Below are 20,086 nucleotides of genomic sequence, written 5' to 3' on the forward strand. Positions count from 1 at the left end.
AGTATCATGTGAGTAATTATTACAGCTATTATGTCTAATATTGGGATTGGCAATAATGAATTATGTAGATAGAGTCAGAGTACATGAATGATTTGCTTTATGTTTTTATCATAATTGTTATCTATATCTAGGTATCGTATTTAAGGTTATTTATAACTACAAACACACACACACACACACAAACAAACAAACACAAATACACACAAACATTTATATACACGTCACAACATTCAATACTTTAACACAGGATACTTGGTAATCTAACCAAAACCTGATAATATAGAGCAGTAAAGTTAGGTGCCCCAAACGTAAACAATAACAAGTTGCTAGTGATTTCCGTTAGGGACCGGAATAATTTACGCACAATATAGGTCTCCCAATTTTGTAGTTTGAGTTGTAGGCAATACACTTTCAGTATTGAAAATATGTTTACATAAAATCTAACAGTTGCAGAAATAATAATATAAGGCTAAATTATTATGAAAATCAGGCTCCGAATAATTCTCGTTTTGTTCACACCAGCGCAATAATTTGCTCTGGTCTAAAAATAGATAGACTGTAACTTTTGATAAATTTTAGAAAATTTTACCTTTTGTTCCATAAAATATCCATATCTAGACATTATTTGATGCATGATCGAGTATTTATGAATATGTGTTTCTTTTGCCACCTAACAGCCAAATTTTAAAGGTTATTTTTTTCTATTATTTACATTGGAACGTGAGCTGTCAAGACAGGAACATGTGGTTTGCCACGTGCTTCTCGACCTTTGTTTACGTTTGGGGCACCTAACTTTACTGCTCTATATCCGCAGATGGGCGTTGATAAATAGAAGTTCAAAGGGATGTGAGAACCTCATCCACCCATAGAAGGTGCCGCCCTGCATATATGGCTAAATTTAATTGGAAATATAATATGCAAAATTAGGACATCTCCTTTATGGATGTGTAGTTACCTTTAACTTAGTGTGTAGAAAGTATCTTTCAGTCAGTTTTAATACGATAAGACATAAAAGCATAAAAGGATGCCCACTTTTGTAAAAATCAGAAGTTTTCAGATATCAAGAACATTGTTCTTTTCAAGCCAAAGTCACCTCGATTCACAGGCGTCTTTGCTTTGAAGCTAATGTGTGGAGTTGTGGTGGGTGTGTCTTAAGATGTTAAAACCTATTCGATTTTCATTGTCCGGTGCCAGGCAAGCGTGAGTGTCACTGGTGGATTAGGTCATTTTTGGCATATAGATATGAAATGTCAGACTCGACAGGGGAAATAATTTCGTTGTCCACAAATTTAACAGATCGCTGCTTTCATCTTTATGGCTAATACCTGTTGAATTTCTATTGTCACAAGAGGAATAAAGTAAACATTGTGCTGCATGTGGAACTACGCTATATATATATATATATATATATATATATATATATATATATATATATATATACTGTTTCTATATTTATTATCTTTATTTTTTTTTTATACTGACACAAAGCTCATACATAGAGAAATTACTTTTCATTTTGACCGGGGAAAAATATTTAAAACATCGATCGCTGAAGATGATCTCCAAATTGTCAAAAATGTTCAAGTGTGCAGAGGAATGTGTTTACCTTTTTGAATAGAGTAACTACCGTTGATGGCCTACTTTGCAAGTTTTGGAATCCGCCGTCCTGTCTTTAAACACCCAGTTAGAACTACTATTATCTTAACGAAAATTGAAGATAATTTGCAACACAATTATCTTTAACTTTTTTTTATGAATGAACACAAGTAGAGAATAATACAACCGTGACAAAAACATCGCACAATGTAAAAATTCGAAATGTGTATAGATAGTTTAGAAAGAACGGTATCAGTTAAATGAATTGATAAACGTATTTTTCATATTTTGAGAGTAGAATCTAAATAGACTGATGAAAACTGCTGATAGTAAAGAGGCAATACGCAATTTCTCTCGCCAAGCAACTTATCATTCATAAATTTTAGACTGTAACTCTGTAAAAGCCAAATCCTCTCTTTAGTCTTCATTTATAATGGAAAAGTAGGTTCCACACAACATTATTGAGATTGACAGAGATGAATTAACTAAAGGGGTGGGGATGATTTCTTAACACGCAATGTTACTGGGATAGCTTTCTTTACATTTTTGGCCTAAAAAACGTATTTCTATATGTATCAGTTTAAATTATTTAAATAAACAAATGTAAAAGCTATATTTACGAAAATAGTCCTTTTAAACGGTATTAATCTATAAATCTGAGTTCATTAAGCTTTTTTTATTTTCGTGTAAACAGTTCCAATGTTGCCGGAGAAAGCTCATTTAATAAATTCAAAGTATTTAAAAATCCAACAATAGGGATTTTGAATAAGTCCTCTTAAAAATATATCGAAATAACAAAAATTGTAGTCTCATATTTTAAATAAAACTCATATTTTCGATCTGGCATATAGATAAACCGGGGATTCTGCTTTTAAAATCATATGAAACTAAATTTTCAGTACATTGATGTCTATAAAATAGGTCAATTATTTATATTTATCAAAACAATGAAGCAAACAATAGAGCTTAAAGCTTAAGATATTATAAACCATAACAATGAACAATAACATTTTGGATTACCTTTTATCAATGGATTTAGAAATCAGGATTAACATAGATTTCATGTGAAAATAAAAATTCTATGAAATCAGGAACACTAATTTATTTCAAAATGTACATTTTCTAAATGTATTAAACTACTATATAACCCGTTTCATATATTATATTCAAATTGAAATATGAGCTTTTTCTCTGTTCTTTCTCTATCTAATCATAGTGCTAATCCTTTCGGGACCAACTCCTTCCACGAGTCAATCTTGAGATGGCATCGCTATTATTGTATGTACCAAATGATGGAAATTACGAGTTAGAGAGGAAATTGTTGGACGTTAATGAATGCCATTTTGGTGACAGCATTGTAACAACCATGCAGCAATGATATATTAAACCGCTCAAAACACGGAATTAAATTAGTGCCGCGCTGAGGACCGGACCGAGGACCGGTCCCACGGTCTTTTAGCTGTGAACCGTGGTCTGGTCCCAAAGAGGAAGACCGCCGGCGGTCCTCACTTCTTATCACCTTTCAACGGTCTGGCGCCATACTACTTCCCCAGCGATTCGTTGCCTCGGTCCTTTGCCTATCTTCCACCAATCACCACCCATCCCACTTAATTAATCGCACCCACCCCCCTTTGCCATACACTAAACGACACAGACGACCATAGAGGCAGACGACCACCTCCCTCCACTCCGCAAACCGCCCTTTCGTGTGTGAGATGGGGGGAACAGGAGGCGCACGCCTTGGACGATTCCATTATACGGGGTAAATTTCAAAATTTACTACACCATAATGATCGCAATGACAATGATCTATGATGAAGGCATGACCCCTCTTCTCTAATGGGTTATTGTTTGAAATGTATGTGACTACTAAAGATGTGTGTGTGTGTGTGTGTGTGTGTGTGTCTCAAACCTAGCAAGTTGCAAGTCTGATTTTTTGTTTTCTTTTGTCCATCTCTTGTCGCCACTCCTTTCTATCGCATTGTTGTCATTTAAAATAATACAATGATATTAAAATTTCGTTTGGTGTTTTAACTAATCAAATAATATGAGTTTCATTAGTTTCTTCCTTCCAAAAAAACCAGTTATAACGTCTGTATTTTTAAAAGGTCCAATAGAATATTTGGGGACCCCGATAGCTCAGTTGATAGAGCACTCTCTTTATACGCAAAGGGCCAGAGATCGATCCCGGGTGCAGTCGAGTTTTTTTCTGAATCCCTGTCTACTCAGCAGTGAATGGGTAGCTGGGTTTGTTAGATCTGGCGAAAAGTCACCATCGACCCCACTTATTACTTATTACTTATTACCGCATCCACCCCCTCTTATTATAACTTCACGTCTCTCTCTTACTCTTCAATGCTCGCTGCCCTCTCATGTGTGTGTGTGTGTGTGGGGGGGGGGGGGGTAGGAGTTGCGTGTGTGTATAAACGCCACGAACAACTCGATCAACGCCTTGGGTGATTCCATTATCTCCGTTAATGGGGATAAATTTCAAATTTTATTCACGCTAAATTATCGAAGTAACAATGAAGTACTGTGATCAAATAAAGAAGGCATCACCCCTCTTCTCTAATTAGGTTACAATTTGAAATGAGTGTGACTACTCCGTGTGTTTTACTCCTGTAGACCACGGTTTTCATCGTGTAGCGGTCTTTAACGGTTCAAGAATGAACGATCCCATGGTCCCAAAGGTCAAAACGGTCTCTCAAGAATGTTCAATGTCGAAAAGGACCGCCGGTCCTAGGACCGGTCCTTGCGGTTTTCATTTCCCAGGGACCGTAGGACCGTGGTCCTTAAGCTTGCCAAGGACCGCCTCGCACTGAATTAAATTACGTGTGTCACTAATGAGCAGAATGAAACAATATGTGTAGTGATACAATTTTTAATATAACGATATCTCCTGCGTACTCTGACAAAATACACGTTGTAATATTTTAACTATAAAACGTTTCCATGAAATATTGATCTATTAGAATGACGCCAATTTTTGGTTAGAAAAAAGTCTCAAACTGAAGAAATTATCAAAGTCTCAAACTTGAAATTTGTTGACCAGTGTTCATAATCGATCGATGTTTGAACCCAGAGTTCAGAGGTCAAAATGAAAATATGTTTTGTCAGAATTCATTAAGAGTTGTCTATAGATAGAACGAAGATGACGTCACTCCGGCCTTTGTTATTGGTTTTTGCCATCCGCATTTATGAGTAATTCTCACAAAAGTGTATTAAGCAGACTATAAACGTTCAAGACCTGAGTGGCGTTACCTTCATTCTATCTATAGATAGTATGCGCTTGGCTAAGTAGCTCACAACATTGCCTTCCGGAAGTATAATGGACCAACACACAAAACTTTGTGTATCTATGAACGTTTATAGTCAGGTTAATACAGTTCAGTGAGCATTACTCTTAAACGCGGATGGCAAAAAACAAAAACAAAAACCTGAGTGACGTCATCTGCATACTATCTATACGTTCAATGTTACACATATTTTTGTGTGTTGGTCCGTTTTACTTCCTGATGCCAATGTTATGAGCTCCTTAGCCAAGCGTATACTATCTATAGATAGTATGCGCTTGGTTAAAAAGCTCATAACATTGCCATCCGGAAGTATAACGGTATACTTCCGGATGGCAATGTTATGAGCTTCTTAGCCAAGCGCATACTATCTATAGATAGTATGCGCTTGGTTAAAAAGCTCATAACATTGCTATCCGGAAGTATAACTGACCAACACACAAACTCTGTGTAACCATGAACTTTTTTAGTCTGGTTAATACAGTTTAGTGAGAACAACTCACAAACGCGGATGGCAAAAACAATAACAAAGGCCTGAGTGACGTCATCTGCATACTATCTATAGAATCAATACATAAAACTCTGTAAACTTAAACGTTTATAATCTAATCGAGAAAAGCGTGGTATAATTACTCACCCATTCGACAATATAAAGACGATAACAACGATCAGAGAGAGGTCGATTTCATTCAAGTTTTTATTTTTAAACTACCAACGACAGTGTATGTGTGTGTCACAAATTTCATGTTTTGATTGATCAAAGATCTACTGGTCAATACGATTCAATAGTCTGATGTCACGCCGCCTGGCAACGGCGGCCATCTTGGTTCTAAACAAAGAAAATCATTACTTTATATTTTTCATGCTGGCTAGAACTTTTCATATGTCTTGTGATCAGAATGTGTAAAAGTCAAAACATGATCAAATGTATGTGTTTTTTTTCCTTCTGGATACTCGCCGGAGAAATATTTCATACGGGCGTCCGCCATTGTTCCGATAGTTTAGAGCCAGTGTTGCTAAGTTACCATGCGTCATTAGGAAGGAAGTGACGGTACGACTATTGAATCCTATTGGATTCAGTAGTCTGATGTCACGCCGCCCGGCAACGGCGGCCATCTTGGTTCTAAACAAGTGAAGTCACCACTGTTGAAGAGTATTATCTTGAACCTTAAAATGCGGTTCTACTTGTTTTCGTAAGACTAATCGTTAAAGTAGAATTATTGGCGTAACAGTGAGTCTTGTCCTTCACCAAGAGTAGATTTTGCAGGGCATTTCTACGAAGGTGATAGATATGACCGAATCACACGAGCATTGTATCTAAAAAGAATGTACAATCACTTGCATATTTCACAAAGACATGTCCGAAATAATTGAACGATGAAGCTGTGTGATATGTTACTGTCAAAATAGGAGCTTTGATCTCTCTCTCTCTCTCTCTCTCTCTCTCTCTCTCTCTCTCTCTCTCTCTCTCTCTCTCTCTCTCTCTCTCACACAAAAACACTCTCTCTCCTCTCTCTCACTCTCTCTCTTGTCACTCACACCACAACACACACTCTCTCTCTTCCCTTCCTCACTCTCTCTCTACTTTCTCTCTCTTCTCTCTCCCCTACATATATATTATACATTAATCCCCAATCAATATAGTTGCCAATTTATATGTACGTATAAAGAGGTCTGACAGTCTTTCTCTCTTAGTCTGCTTTCCACCCTACTAATTTCAAACCATTTTGAAGTGGTTCCCGTTAAGTTCCCTACCCTATTGTCAAACGTTATTTAATTCATGTCTGACCTTTAAAAATCGATGGCCGTTTCACCATGTTGCTGCCGAGGGAGCTTAAGGCTCATTTACATCCAATTGTGTGAAAGTAAACTCGTTTTACGTAGCACAGAATTTTTCACACTCTAGATTCGCAAAACGTCTCAAACACATGAGAATGCGGTGTAATGGAGTGAAGAATCTGCTTTGACAGATGTGAGACGAGGATAATCGGTGGAGAAAAGCTGTGAAAAAGGTAATTTTTTTTTCGTCTAGGAAATAATTTTAAAACGGATCTGCCTAGAAAAGTGTGTGTATTCATTTTCATACAAGTACATACATAAACACACACATACACACACACAAACACACATACACACACGTTATGGATAAGCAATAGATACTCATAGGTCGACTTTCCATCGTTTAACTCAGTTGATAAACACTTTTACAGTTTGCAAATCATTCTTTCAAACAGGCTAAATGAAAGAAAATAATTAGAGCTTATTAGGCGCATTTCCTCATTTGCACTTTTACAAAAAGCTTGCCTACTACAGCCAAGTTATTACTAACATTTGAATCTAGATAGGCAATGAGTTCCCCAGTCTTTCCCTGGCTAAGCGAAACATTTATCTTTAAAACGAAATGAAGTATTGACTCGGCTATAATGAAACAGATTTTTTTTTCTAAGATAATGAAGAATGATCTTTATACGTTGTCATAGCTTAACTTTAAACAATTCAAACAAAGAACAAAAGAAAAACAAAAACAACAATAAAATCAACCAAACCACGGCATAAACAAATTATCATTAAATTAGAAAGTAGGTATCGTTCCCCAATTCATGTATACTTTTGTTCATAGCGGGACCAAATGTATCATACATAGACCTCTATATCATGAAAAAAGTAACGCCTCTATTTTAGAAAGTTCAATTTCAAAATGTGCGGCTATGTGGTCTTGTGGTATGATACTCGCTTTCGAATCGGAAGGTCCTGGGTTCGAGCCTCGCTCGGCGCATGGTTGGGTCCTTGGAAAAGTCTTTTTACTCACATTCTCTCACCGTACTCAGGTGAAAAATGGGTACCTGGTCGTTAACAGCGCTATGTCCGAAAAAATGTATTATCGCCTAGCAGGCGCCATGTCCTGTCCTAAATGTTAAATGTTGCTGTTGGATATAATAGCGCTATATAAAAGCTCAATTTTATTTTTTTTAATTTTTTATTTTTGTTAATGAAGGAAAATTTTTCTTCCGTTTCCACATGAGAATATGTGTGATCTGAAATATTGTGTCCTAAACATTACCACATGTGACCTTTTATACGTTATTTTTTATCAGAAAAAATAGTTAACAAATAAACTAATAAAAAGACAAAATAATAAATACAAGCATAATATGATACGTGTGCTCCCCTTGGGCTTCATCACGCAGATAACCCAACAGCTGAACAGTAAAAATCGATAACAACTTGCTTCTAACTGCGAGGAATAATATGATAAATAAATGGTGGGCAGACGGAATTCGTTTGGCACCGGTACAGTTCCTTACTTTTTAGAGTACACAGAAAACACAATGGTATTGAGTATGCATAGGCTGACAAGATTAGTTAGGGCGGACAGTTTTCAACCGTCTTACTAACTCTTTAGACTTAAAATACTAACATTAACAAAAAAAAGTGAGCATTTATATAAGACAATATCCTCTAATCATGTTAAAACGCTTTACAATGGGGTCCCTCGCCAACAGCAACACTGAACATGTGGAACGAGACATGACGCCTGTTAGGCGATATTACAATATTTCGTTCAGAGACAACCATGTTAACGGCCAGATACTCATTTTAACCAGAGTACAGTGAGAGAATGTGAGTAAAGAGATGTTCTAAGAATATAACTATATGCCGCTCATACGGGACTCGACCTCTGGACCATCAGTGTCATACCACGAGACCACATCGCCGCAAAAGACTTAATTCCATTTTATCCAAAAAATGTTTACTTCAAATACCAGTTGATTAAAATGACTTTAATTTGTCCCCAAAAAAATGGAAATACGACGCCCCTCATGTTTTAGAAATTATGAAAACATGAGGGTCATTTTAATCCATGGATATTGGAAGTAAAGCTTTTCACGTGAAATTTAAGGAATTAAATGCATTCGATAGAATAGCCATTGGCTATGTTAGACTAACTTTATCTCTTTGGCCGTTGTATTAGACCAAAGAACTGTTTGTTGTGTCATAGCTTGTGGCTGTTTCTTGGTTTTGTTTTTGTTTTGTTTTGTTTTGTTGGCGGGGAGGGGGGGGGGGGGGGGCATGGCGTTTCGACACTTTAGATCATTTTAACGCCAATAGTAGAGGCTTGGAAGTAAAGTAAAGTTATACACTGACCAGATCAATCCGAGAACTAGAAGCGATATATTCGTGTATCTAGCCTGAGACTAGCTGAAAGGTCCAACCACAAGCAAGGTCAAGACCATCAATAAAAGGGTAAACTTGGATCAGATGCTTTCAAAGTATATCGTATGTGAGTGATTAAGTTCAAATACGATATAAAGAGATTATTTACAATGAATCAGAAAAAGCTCAATCCATCCAGATTGATTGTCATAGGGTGCTCCATGCCCCCAAGTGACTGTTAACTGTTCTTTATGCCATATGCGGAGAGGGACGAGTGAGGTTGTGACCAGCCTGGGACGCTGCATTCATGGGCGCAACATACAGGTGTAAAGTAGCGCGTGTGAAAATACGTTCTATGACATTGTTTAAAATGAGCTCACCAGCATGTAGACATTTCCTGTCTATATCTTCCCAGACTTTTCGTTGATCCTTGTTGTGATATTCTGGGTTCTTTGGGTCAAAAGGAGGGGCCGGTCTCTCACAAATTGAATAACTTTCTTTTTGTAGTCCTCCATCTTGACCACACGGGGCACACAAAAACGAGCAATGCTACAAACGGCACATGCTAGTTTTTTGTTACGGCTGTGTCGTGCTACCTTTGGAGGGATCTTCTATAATTTCTTGTTTTTCGTTCGTTTGTCTCGTGTTTTGTTTACTTTTGTGAGCCATTTTTATGAGTAGCTCTCACTAAATATCAGATCACAAACTTCAATAATTTTTTTTTCTCTAGTCGTCGATCCTTACAAGACGCAACACGTAAAAAACGAACAAATGGAGACAGACTATCTAGTTTTTGTTGTGTCTATGGAAGGGGATTTCTCTAATTTCTTGCTTTTTACGTTCGTTTGTTTCGTGTGCTGTGTGATGTATGCCTGCCTTGTGTGGTCTATGGAGGGTCGCCTTGTTCTTAGAAATGAATGTATTGAGTGAAAAACAATTTTTGAATATCATATAATATTGTATCAGATAGCATTATATATTTCTACAATTTTTCTTAATGGCACAATTATAATCAATGGGAGCGATCTATATTCATGTTTTCGTCCAACCAGGCCATCAATCACATGATTTGTTGCTGTCCAACGATTGGATATATCTTAACAAATGTAAACACGCTGATTTGCTTACAAATGTTAAAAACATACCCATGTGTCAAGCTGAATCAAACGACCAATCGTGACCAATGACCTCGAGCACATGAAAAGTTAATATATATTTGGGAATTGAGAAATAGTATTTTCATTTGACCCTTCAATAATGTGGTTTTTAATTTGTCATCGGCTCGGATCGTAGCCATTGTGAAGTTATAGCCTGACACTGACACTGTCACAAAAGAAAACAAATCGTGAGTTGTGTTCAATAGTTCAACCAATGAAATAACATGTTTCCATGAGCTCTACTAACGACAACTCACTAGACGCTACACAAACCTAAAAAATGACATCAAACTGCCAGTCCGAGAGGGTTCTAGTGTCAGCTATGATAGTTCCGAGATGACGATCACTCAGCACTTTGTTATTGTTTCTTGCCATCGGATTTAATAGGATGCTAATGCTCAACTGACACTGGAAGTATAACTGACAACAACGTACATGGATCACTAACAGTTTTGTGGGTTAGTCCGTTTCATACTTCATCGGCGGATGGAATAAAAGACTTCTCAGCAATCGCATACTATCTATAGATTAGAAGGGTTGTCCAAGGAGTTTAAATTTGCCATCCGGAGTATAGGAAACACACAACTGTGTAACCTGAACTATTAAGTTCATGGTTAATACAGTTGTGTGAGACCGTCAAAACTCGGATGGAAAAATTAAAGGCTATACGCCATCTGCATACTATCTATAGATAGAATGAAGTTGCCGTCAATAGGGCCTTTGTTTTTGTTTTTTTTTTTTTGCCATCCGCGTTTATGAGTAATTCTCACTCAACTATAATAACCTGACTATTAATTATCATGGTTACACATAGTTTTGTGTGTTGGTCCGTTATACTTCCGGATGGCAATGTTGTGAACTCCTAAGCCTAGCGCATACTATCTATAGCGAGTTAAATTGATAGTATGCTTTAGTGAAAAGTATTCTCATAACAATTCGCCCAAATGTCGGAGATCATAACCGTACCCAATACAACAAAATTCAATATTTGGTGACCTCAATAGCGTTTCTATAGTCTGATTTATACAAGTTAATGAGAACGGCTCATAAAAATGGCTGGCTAAAAAAAAAACAAAAAAACAAAGAGCTAAGTGACGTCAATTTCATTCATTCAATAAGCAAATTAAATATAATATCTTGTCTCAGGTCATTTTGAATATGATCATATTTTATTTTGAAGCAATATTTTGAAAAAAAAAATTATTTTTTTTTAAATAAAAAAAAATTGCCAAAAACAAATTGTAAAAAGATGGGAATCCATGTCTTCCTTAAAATGTGACTGGGAGGACTGTGTTGTGGAAGTAAACTCCAATTTTACCCGAACCAAATCCAAAGGTACCAGTAAACAACTGGATACCTCCAAATCCTGGAAAAGCTAGCACACATTCGTCCTCATCCTACTATCGGAAATGGGCTGTGAAATGAGCTCACAACGTGACTCAGATCAAACGCGAAGTCATGAGTGAGCGATTTAACATCTCGGCCCACTTGAAAGGAATCGAGCACACATTAATTTGTCCTCATTCTACCAGAGATGGACATTGCTGTCGGGGATCTACTGGTTTAAAATTGTATAATCTTTATCTGTTAACTGTATTAATTCTGCTTGTCTCATGTATGTGCCAAATCATATTATTTCATCACCAGGAGAGTTTTACAATAGCAACGCGCATAGAGCATGGCGTCTTCCTGGGACAAACCATAATTTTTAGACACTTTAGTCAGATTCAATAGTAAATCAAGAGACGAAATGATTCAATTCAATCAACTCTTGGTGAATATGAAAACACGTATTATCTACGACATCGTGCATGTCGAACCTGGTCTGTCAAACTATTTATCAGTCGGAGACTCTACCGATTGAGCTATCAGATGTCTTATCCTATGCATTTATAACATCATTTCCTTTCTTCTCCTAGGCGCTAAAATGAATTAACAGCGTTGCGCGCACGAATGCGCTGTTAAACTCAAAACGTAAATAAAACAAAAAACACATGAAAAGAAGCTTTGACTAACATATTGCTGTTTTTGTCTAAAAAATGTTTCAAGCCTTGTACTGCAAATAGAAAATCGATAAAGGACGGCGGAAACAGGGCAACGTGGGAATACATAGGGGATTGGGAACGTTAAAGTTCACACGACTGGTGGGCAAATAAGGATTTTCATTAATCTCTCTTTCAGGAACCGTAACATTAGTAACTTACTGGTGTCGCATGATAATTCTACGTTGAATAACGTTGACTAAGGTCAAGGTCGAGTTTGGAAGCCTTGGAGGAATAACGGACGTTTCAAATACAAACCCTCCTTCAGCAATAATAAAAATAATAAGAAAAAGATAATGACAATGTGATTGATGTCGATGCCAAATGTTAGAGTGTCTCGTAAAGAGTCGAGCAAAATCTAGTTGCATTGGAGACAATGGAAACAAATCGCTGGTTCAGTGGTTGTGTACACGAGTAAGACACTATACAGAATACCGAGTTTTAGCCTACTCGGTTCAGTTTGAATGGCTACAAATCGATTACCCACAGACAGTGATAAATATTGTCATAATGATAGTTCAAAAATAATAATTAAATAACTTTATTGGCCTACAAATGGCAATACATGAGATAAACATTGCCCAAACAATTTGGGTTATGAAAAGAAAAAAATAAATAACATAAACATATTCAAATATAAACACCCATATAATATTATATAATACACAGATATACACACATTAGCCTTTATGTTTGTTGTATTTTACTGTACTCGATTCTTATTAGACGTCTTCAATAAAAAACACTCACTGACAAAACAATAAATTGACTTTTGTTTTTATTTAATTATAGGTTTTTTTGTGTTTTTTTTTTCTTTGTTTTATTTTGTTTTTTGTTGGGTTTTTTGTGGGTTTTTTTTTTTTGGGGGGGGGGGGAGGAGGTTTGTTTTGTTTTGTTTGTTTTTTTATTTTATTTTATTTTTTGTTGTTGATTTTTTAATGTTAAGAACACGACATTCCGACACGGGAGAAACCTAAACTCATTAGAAAGATACGTAGTTTTAGTCAAGAAGAAAATTACAAAGAAACTGTGCCAAAACCATTAAAGAAAACTTACCTTTCCCAACTGCATTTTGAAATCATTTTATCTATGAATGAAACAAAAATAACTAATTTTCTAAATAATTTCCAACACTCTCCAGAAAACATTTACGTTGCAATAGTCAAATAGCTGTCAAAACTCGAAACACAACAACACATTTTCATAAATTATAACAGCATTGTCGAGTAGTGAAACCTGTCTGCTTTACAATGAGTGTGAGTAATTTGTTATAGTTACTAACCACAACTCGCCGCTTTTGCATAGTACTCGTTCGTACGATAATTACATCTGATTATTTCTACCCTCCCGCTTCACCGTCTCCTATCACCAACCACAGAGAATTGAATTGAGTATGGTAAGTTATAGAGATAATAATATAGATGTAAGAACGTAAACACGATAATGATTTTGTGACCCATCGCCTCAGAACGGTATTATGTCGGGATACACTTGATGCTTAAACTTAATTTAAAGATAAAAGCCTTTATGAAAGATAGTGCGATTCTCTCTCTCTTTCTCTCTCTCTCTCTCTCTCTCTCTCTCTCTCTCCCTCTCTCCCCCCCTCTCTCTCTCTCTCTCTCTCTCTCTCTCTCTCTCTCTCGCTCCCTCGTTTAAGTTTACACTAGTTTTTTTGTGTTTCTTCTATTGCTCAAGCGGTAGAACAGTGGATATTTCACTTACACACATACCATCTATTGCAAAACCTGTGTTGTTCGCTATGTTTACCAAGCATTGCCATTGTTTACATTATGACGGCTGTCAATTCGTTGTTTAACTAATGTTGCTTTGTAGCCTTGTGATATACCATTCGGCCAAAGGTTCGAATGTCGTTACGAACGGCACAAAGCTGAGTCATTGGAAGGGCCTTCACTTGACTCAAGTATGATTACGTATGTGTTTATAGCCATTGGCGGATATTGTAGAGTTGTAATATACAAAGACGCCTAACAAGTGATACTAATTCTTTTCGAAGAAGGGTTTTGAGCCCGAAACTTTCCGTGATTGGCATTACTTTTCGACCGAGATGTTGCCTGTTCGGCGTTTTGTTCTTTTCTATTCACATGCCGGGCACTTCTGTGAAATTTTTAGGAAAAACGAAAGAGAGGAAGGGCAAGTAGAAGCTGGGGCTGCGACACAGAGACTGAATTAAGTGAGAAAGGGACAACATGGAAGGAAGTGACGGTGGCAGCCCAATATCGTGTCGACAATGGAGTGTCATCGATGCCCAATGCTCATGGATGATTGAAAGGCCTAAGTAAGAAAGTAAGTTTATTCATTTTTATACGTTACTTTATAAAGAATTGAGCTTTTAAATAGCGTAATATACACTAAAACTAAACGTGCTTAAATCGCTTTACAAAGGGGTCCCTAGCCAATAGCAACACTTAAAATGTAGAACGAGACATGACATGACGCCTGTTTTTTTTTTTCGGACAGACAACGCTGTTAACGGTCAGGTACTCATTTTACACATGAGTACGGTGAGAGATTGTGAGTAAAGAATCTTTTCCAATGACTCAACTCTGCGCCGAGCGAGGCTCTAACTCAGGACGTTCCGATCGGAAGCGAGTGTTATACCACTAGACCACATAGCCGCACTTTTTACAAACCACAACGTCTAGCACGTATGTCTCTGTAATATGACTACTGTGGAATCATCACTAATAGGTTTAGATGTAAGTGGCAATTCTAATAGTGAAACTCAATGTCATGGATAGGATACGAAAATAGGTTGCAATTACACGATAATGATATGTAGGCATGACAATGGGACTATACGTGCAATGTGCTTTAACACAAGCATTTAAGCTAACCTTCTTTATAAAAGCTTACTACGATCAAAGACTTTGAACGACCTTAATTTTTTCTAATGCAGCCCTGAAATGGTGAGAACCAATTTTGCTAAAATTATAATATTATTATACGTTCCATTGTTCATTGAGTTATAACGGCAGATGTCACAGTTTTCACCAACAGGCAGTAAGTGCGATGTGACTCGCTTATAATATTATTGTAAATCGCAGATTTTGTGGTTCACCTGGTATGCTAATCAGTTTATGAATGTAATGTTCCCGGGTCCGAATCCTTGGGTCTTTGGACAAGCCTCATGAATAACTTATATATGTATATATATATATATATATATATATATATATATATATATATATATATATATATATTTACCACACAGGATTAAGATTAGCACGTGGTCGAATTTCAAATATTTTCGCGCTTCACAGACGTTAATCCTGTTTATGGTTGAACTGAACATATTATTACTGTTTCTGCTTTTTATTCGCAGTGGCGGATTGTTCTCGTAGATGGATAAAGAAATAAGCGTACACAGCTCGTATTCAAGTCATTAATCAGACCGGTCCATATTATCTCCGGCATACATAATTATTTACTGACTACCCACTTCTATCGTTTTCAATCATCACCATCTGGATATCGTGTAGAAGGCACGGGTAAAACAAAAATAAATAACAAACTCCACGTATTTCTGGCATTTGTGTTCAGGTACCACTTACTTCTGACTTCTACTCTCTTCTACATTAAAACGAGAATGCCGATGACGTCATTTGGACGTAACTCATAACTGACGAGGCATTCATTATCCACCTCTTGCTTGGCCAATGTTCATTTTCATATATTTACCTGTCGTTCATCACAACAATGCATTCTCGTATTGTAACAATATGTCAGAGCGAACGAAGAGAATCAGTGAAAGAAAGAAACTCAAAGTTCAAGATATAAATCGCCCTGAGTTCTTCGTAGAGAAGGCGCCATAGAAATATGTGACCCACCGCGTCAAAACAGTATTCTGTCGCGATGGACCAAGTTCTGGAAAATGAATGTATTACCCCAAATATGAAACCTGGGGTTGATTTCTTTTCGCTATGGTGGATAAAAGACACACAATCTGATTGTTTGTATTTCTTATTATTTCAGTTTTAAATTCACTTTTCCAGGCCCGATCCGTCCCACCTGGAGACGGTGGGTCACATATGCTTTTTAATTACCGGAACCATGACTGTTGCAACAATATCTACTACTACTACTACTACTACTACTACTACTACTACTACTACTACTACTACTACTACTACTACTACTACTATTACTACTACTACTACTACTACTACTACTACTACTACTACTACTACTACTGCTACTACTACTACTACTACTACTACTACTACTACTACGACGACGACGACTACTACTACTACTACTACTACTACTACTACTACTACTACTTCTACTAGTATTACTACTATTACTACTATTATTATTATTATTATTATTATTATTATTATTATTATTATTATTATTATTATTATTATTATTATTATTATTATTATTATATCTAATACTACTACTGTTGGACAATGATTGTATCCATTACGAATATAACGTGAATTGATCTCTTGACGATGTTAAAGCACTTTCTGCTTGTTGTAAACATTGTTTTGTTGTTGAAATGTATTTGCTTTCGTGATATAGACGAGATTTTAATCTCCTCCGTTACATTCCAGTGATGTTTTCTTATAGATAGAATGAAGTTGACGTCACTCGGGTCTTTGTTACTGCTTTTTTTGCCAGCCACGTGTATGAGTAATTCTCACTTAACCGTATTATCCAAACTATAAAAGTTCATGGTAACACAGTTCTGTGTGTTGGTCCGTTATACTTCCGGATGGCAATGTTGTGAGCTTCTTAACCAAGCGCATACTATCTATATCCGATACAGTATGTTTATGTTCTCTTCAAGAGTCGTATCGTCATTTCCTACCTAATGACGCATGGTAACTTAGTAACACTGGCTCTAAACTATCAGAACAATGGCGGACGCCCGTATGTATATTTCTCCGGCGAGCATAAAAGCGTATCCAGAGGAAAAAAAAACCCATAAATTTGATCATGTTTTGACTTTTACACATTCTGATCACAAAGCATATGAAAAGCTCTAGCCAGCATGAAGAATAAAAATTAATGATTGTCTTTGTTTAGAACCAAGATGGCCGCCGTTGCCGGGCGGCGTGACATCAGACTACTGAATCCAATTTGCATGTGTCGATACAAAACGTACAAGAACTATTTCGTTTTGTCTTTGTAATCTACTATATGTAACATTCAATTGCTTTCTATTTCACGGTCGTATAAGACTGTTGATCTCTATTTTACTGCTCAAAGCAATACATCAGTTGTTGAGCTGCTCTCTCTATCTACCGTTCCAACTTTGTTGTTGTCTAGTTTTCTTTTTTGTAGATCTACTTTTATTGTGTGCTTGCTATGTCATGATATATTTTAGGTGATTTGTTTGTATATAAAGCTCTTTCTTTTTCAGTTGTTGTGCCTGTGCATGTGTGTGTGTGTGTGTGTGTGTGTGTGTGTGTCCGCGCGCGTGTGTGTGTGTGTTCATATATTATACATCTATACTCTAACTGAAATATTTTAAAATCAGTTATTTTTTAAACGTAACCGTTACATCCAAATCATGGCTTGACATTTAAAACATAATTATTGTTTTACTAACCTTTTCATTCGCTAATAGATTTTTAAGATACTGTTGACTAACAAGTTCATTGAGTTAGGAGTAAATGCTGTTGGGTACAATTATGATGTTTCCTTTGTTACATTTATAATGCCTGAATAGTATGTCAACAGAAGAAATTGCACCAGAACCCTAGATCAGTCAGTTGGATTTTTATTTTTCATTTCTAGAAAAATACATTTTTGTAACACTTCATAAGTAAAGTGTTTCCAATCTATAGATTACATATGATAAAAATGTTATCGTCAAAAGCTTGTCAGTATAATATGGGCTCTCATATAGATGGTATGAAGTTGACGTCACTCAGGTCTTTGATATTGTTTTTTACCATCCGCGTTTATGAGTAATTTTCACTAAACTGTATTAACCAGACTATAAACGATCATGGTTAAACACAATTTTGTGTGTTGGTCAGTTATACTTCCGGATGGCAATGTTGTGCGCTTGGCTAAGAAACACATAACGGACCAACACACAAAACTATGTGTAATCTTAAACCTTTAAGTCTGGTTAATACAGTTTAGGGAGAATTACTCACAAACATGGATGGCAAAAACAATAACAATGGTCCAAGTGACGTCATCATCGTTCTATCTATAGATAAAATTAAGATAACGTCACTCAGGTCTTTGTTATTGTTTTTGCCATCCAGGTTTATGGGTAATTCTCACTTAACTGTATTAACCAGACTATAAAAGTTCATGGATGCACATAGCTTTGTGTGTTGGTCAGTTAATCTTCCGGATTGCAATGTTGTGAGCTTCTTAGCCAAGCGCATACTATCTATAGCGCACTGTATCCTCAGTAATGAGGCTCTGGACGTTTTACATTCACACACACGCGCGCGCGCACACGACACACACACACACACACACACACACACACACATACGCACACATACAAATCAACAAATCTAAGCCAACTCATTGAAATTACAGGGTATTACAGGAAATATTGACATGCCAGACAATTCTAAAACAATTCAAACGGGTGTGTTTTCGGTTCTTTCCTGGGGTGATACATAGGAACGTATAATTTCAAGGTCTGATAAAGAAACGCAATTATGGGCCTGATTCAACAGTATTGTAATGGACAATATTATCCCATGGTTTGACATTATTTCCATTACATACAACACAAAGCCCGTAACAATTTTGGACAACAGACCTGCAAACTCAGTACCTACATGTTGGATTTAGCATACTAGATTTTAAAAATAAACTCATTTCATATTTGTCACAAGTTGCCGACATAAAAATGAATTTATTGTTTCATCAATAAAATCTCAAAATAAGGATTGACTCTGGTCTATCCTCTTGGAATGTTTGTTCTATAGATAGAACGAAGATGACGTCACTCAGGTCTTTGGTATTGTTTTTTGCCATCCGCGTTTGTGAGTTGTTCTCACTTAACTGTATTAACCAGATTAAAACGTTCAAGGTGACACATAGTTTTGTGTGTTGGTCCGTTATACTTCCGGATGGCAAAGTTATGAATTTCTTAGCCAAGCGCATACTATCTATAGGAATCTTTAGTTTCCATATCGGTTTGCTTAACCTCAACTTTGTACAAATAGATGATGATTATCATTTCTGATATAGATGATAATTCCTGTATTTTGATAACTAAAAATTAAGATCTGAACAAGTGTGCATAAAACGTTTATACATTCGACTAAAAAGAGGAATATCAGACACTTAAAGTACGTACAAGACGACCTAAGTTTAAAAGACTCAATAAGGATAATTGGTAACTACTATTCCCCCCCCCCCCCCCCCCCCCCCCCCCCCCCCCACCAATAAAAACCCATAAAAATGCATGCGCTGAAATCGATGTGAACACTTTGCCAGGTCTAATAACTGGACGTAATTATGGGCTTGTTTTAACAATGTTGTAATGAATATAATTTTGCATTGGTTTGAGATAATTTACATTAAAACAATGAGACCATAAAAGACCTGCAAAATAGTTCACGTCGGTTGAAATGCTCTTTTTATTTATCAGGCTATGTGGTCTTGTGATATGACACTCGCTTTCGGTTCGGCATGTCCTGGGCTCGAGCCTCGCTCGGCGCATAGTTGAGACCAAGAAAAAGCTCTTTACTCATATTCTTCACCGTACTCAGGTGTAAAATGAGTGCCTGGCCGCTAACGGGATTATCCATGTCGGAAAAAATTGTAATATCGCCTAACAGGGGTCATGTCTCGTTCTACACGTTACGTGTTACTGTTGGTCAGAGACCCC

General features: G+C 36.6%; 1 protein-coding gene across 2 annotated transcripts in view; it reads right to left on the reverse strand.

Moving 5' to 3' along the window:
- LOC144972789 (glutamate receptor ionotropic, NMDA 1-like) overlaps window positions 1-20,086 on the reverse strand; it is a 240,145-nt gene that overhangs the window by 81,158 nt on the left and 138,901 nt on the right. Inside the window, exon 1 of one of the 2 annotated variants that reach the window (XM_078914427.1) lies at window positions 13,300-13,533. The exons of the other annotated variant lie outside the window; for it this stretch is intronic. The gene's annotated coding sequence lies outside the window, so the exon portion shown is untranslated. Of the gene's footprint in view, window positions 1-13,299; window positions 13,534-20,086 lie in introns of those variants that run through there. 2 annotated transcript variants of the gene reach the window in all.

This window comes from Berghia stephanieae, chromosome 5 (genome assembly GCF_034508935.2).
Source record: "Berghia stephanieae isolate SIO BIC M18660-M18661 chromosome 5, UCSD_Bste_1.3, whole genome shotgun sequence".
NCBI classification, from domain to species: Eukaryota; Metazoa; Mollusca; class Gastropoda; order Nudibranchia; family Aeolidiidae; genus Berghia; species Berghia stephanieae.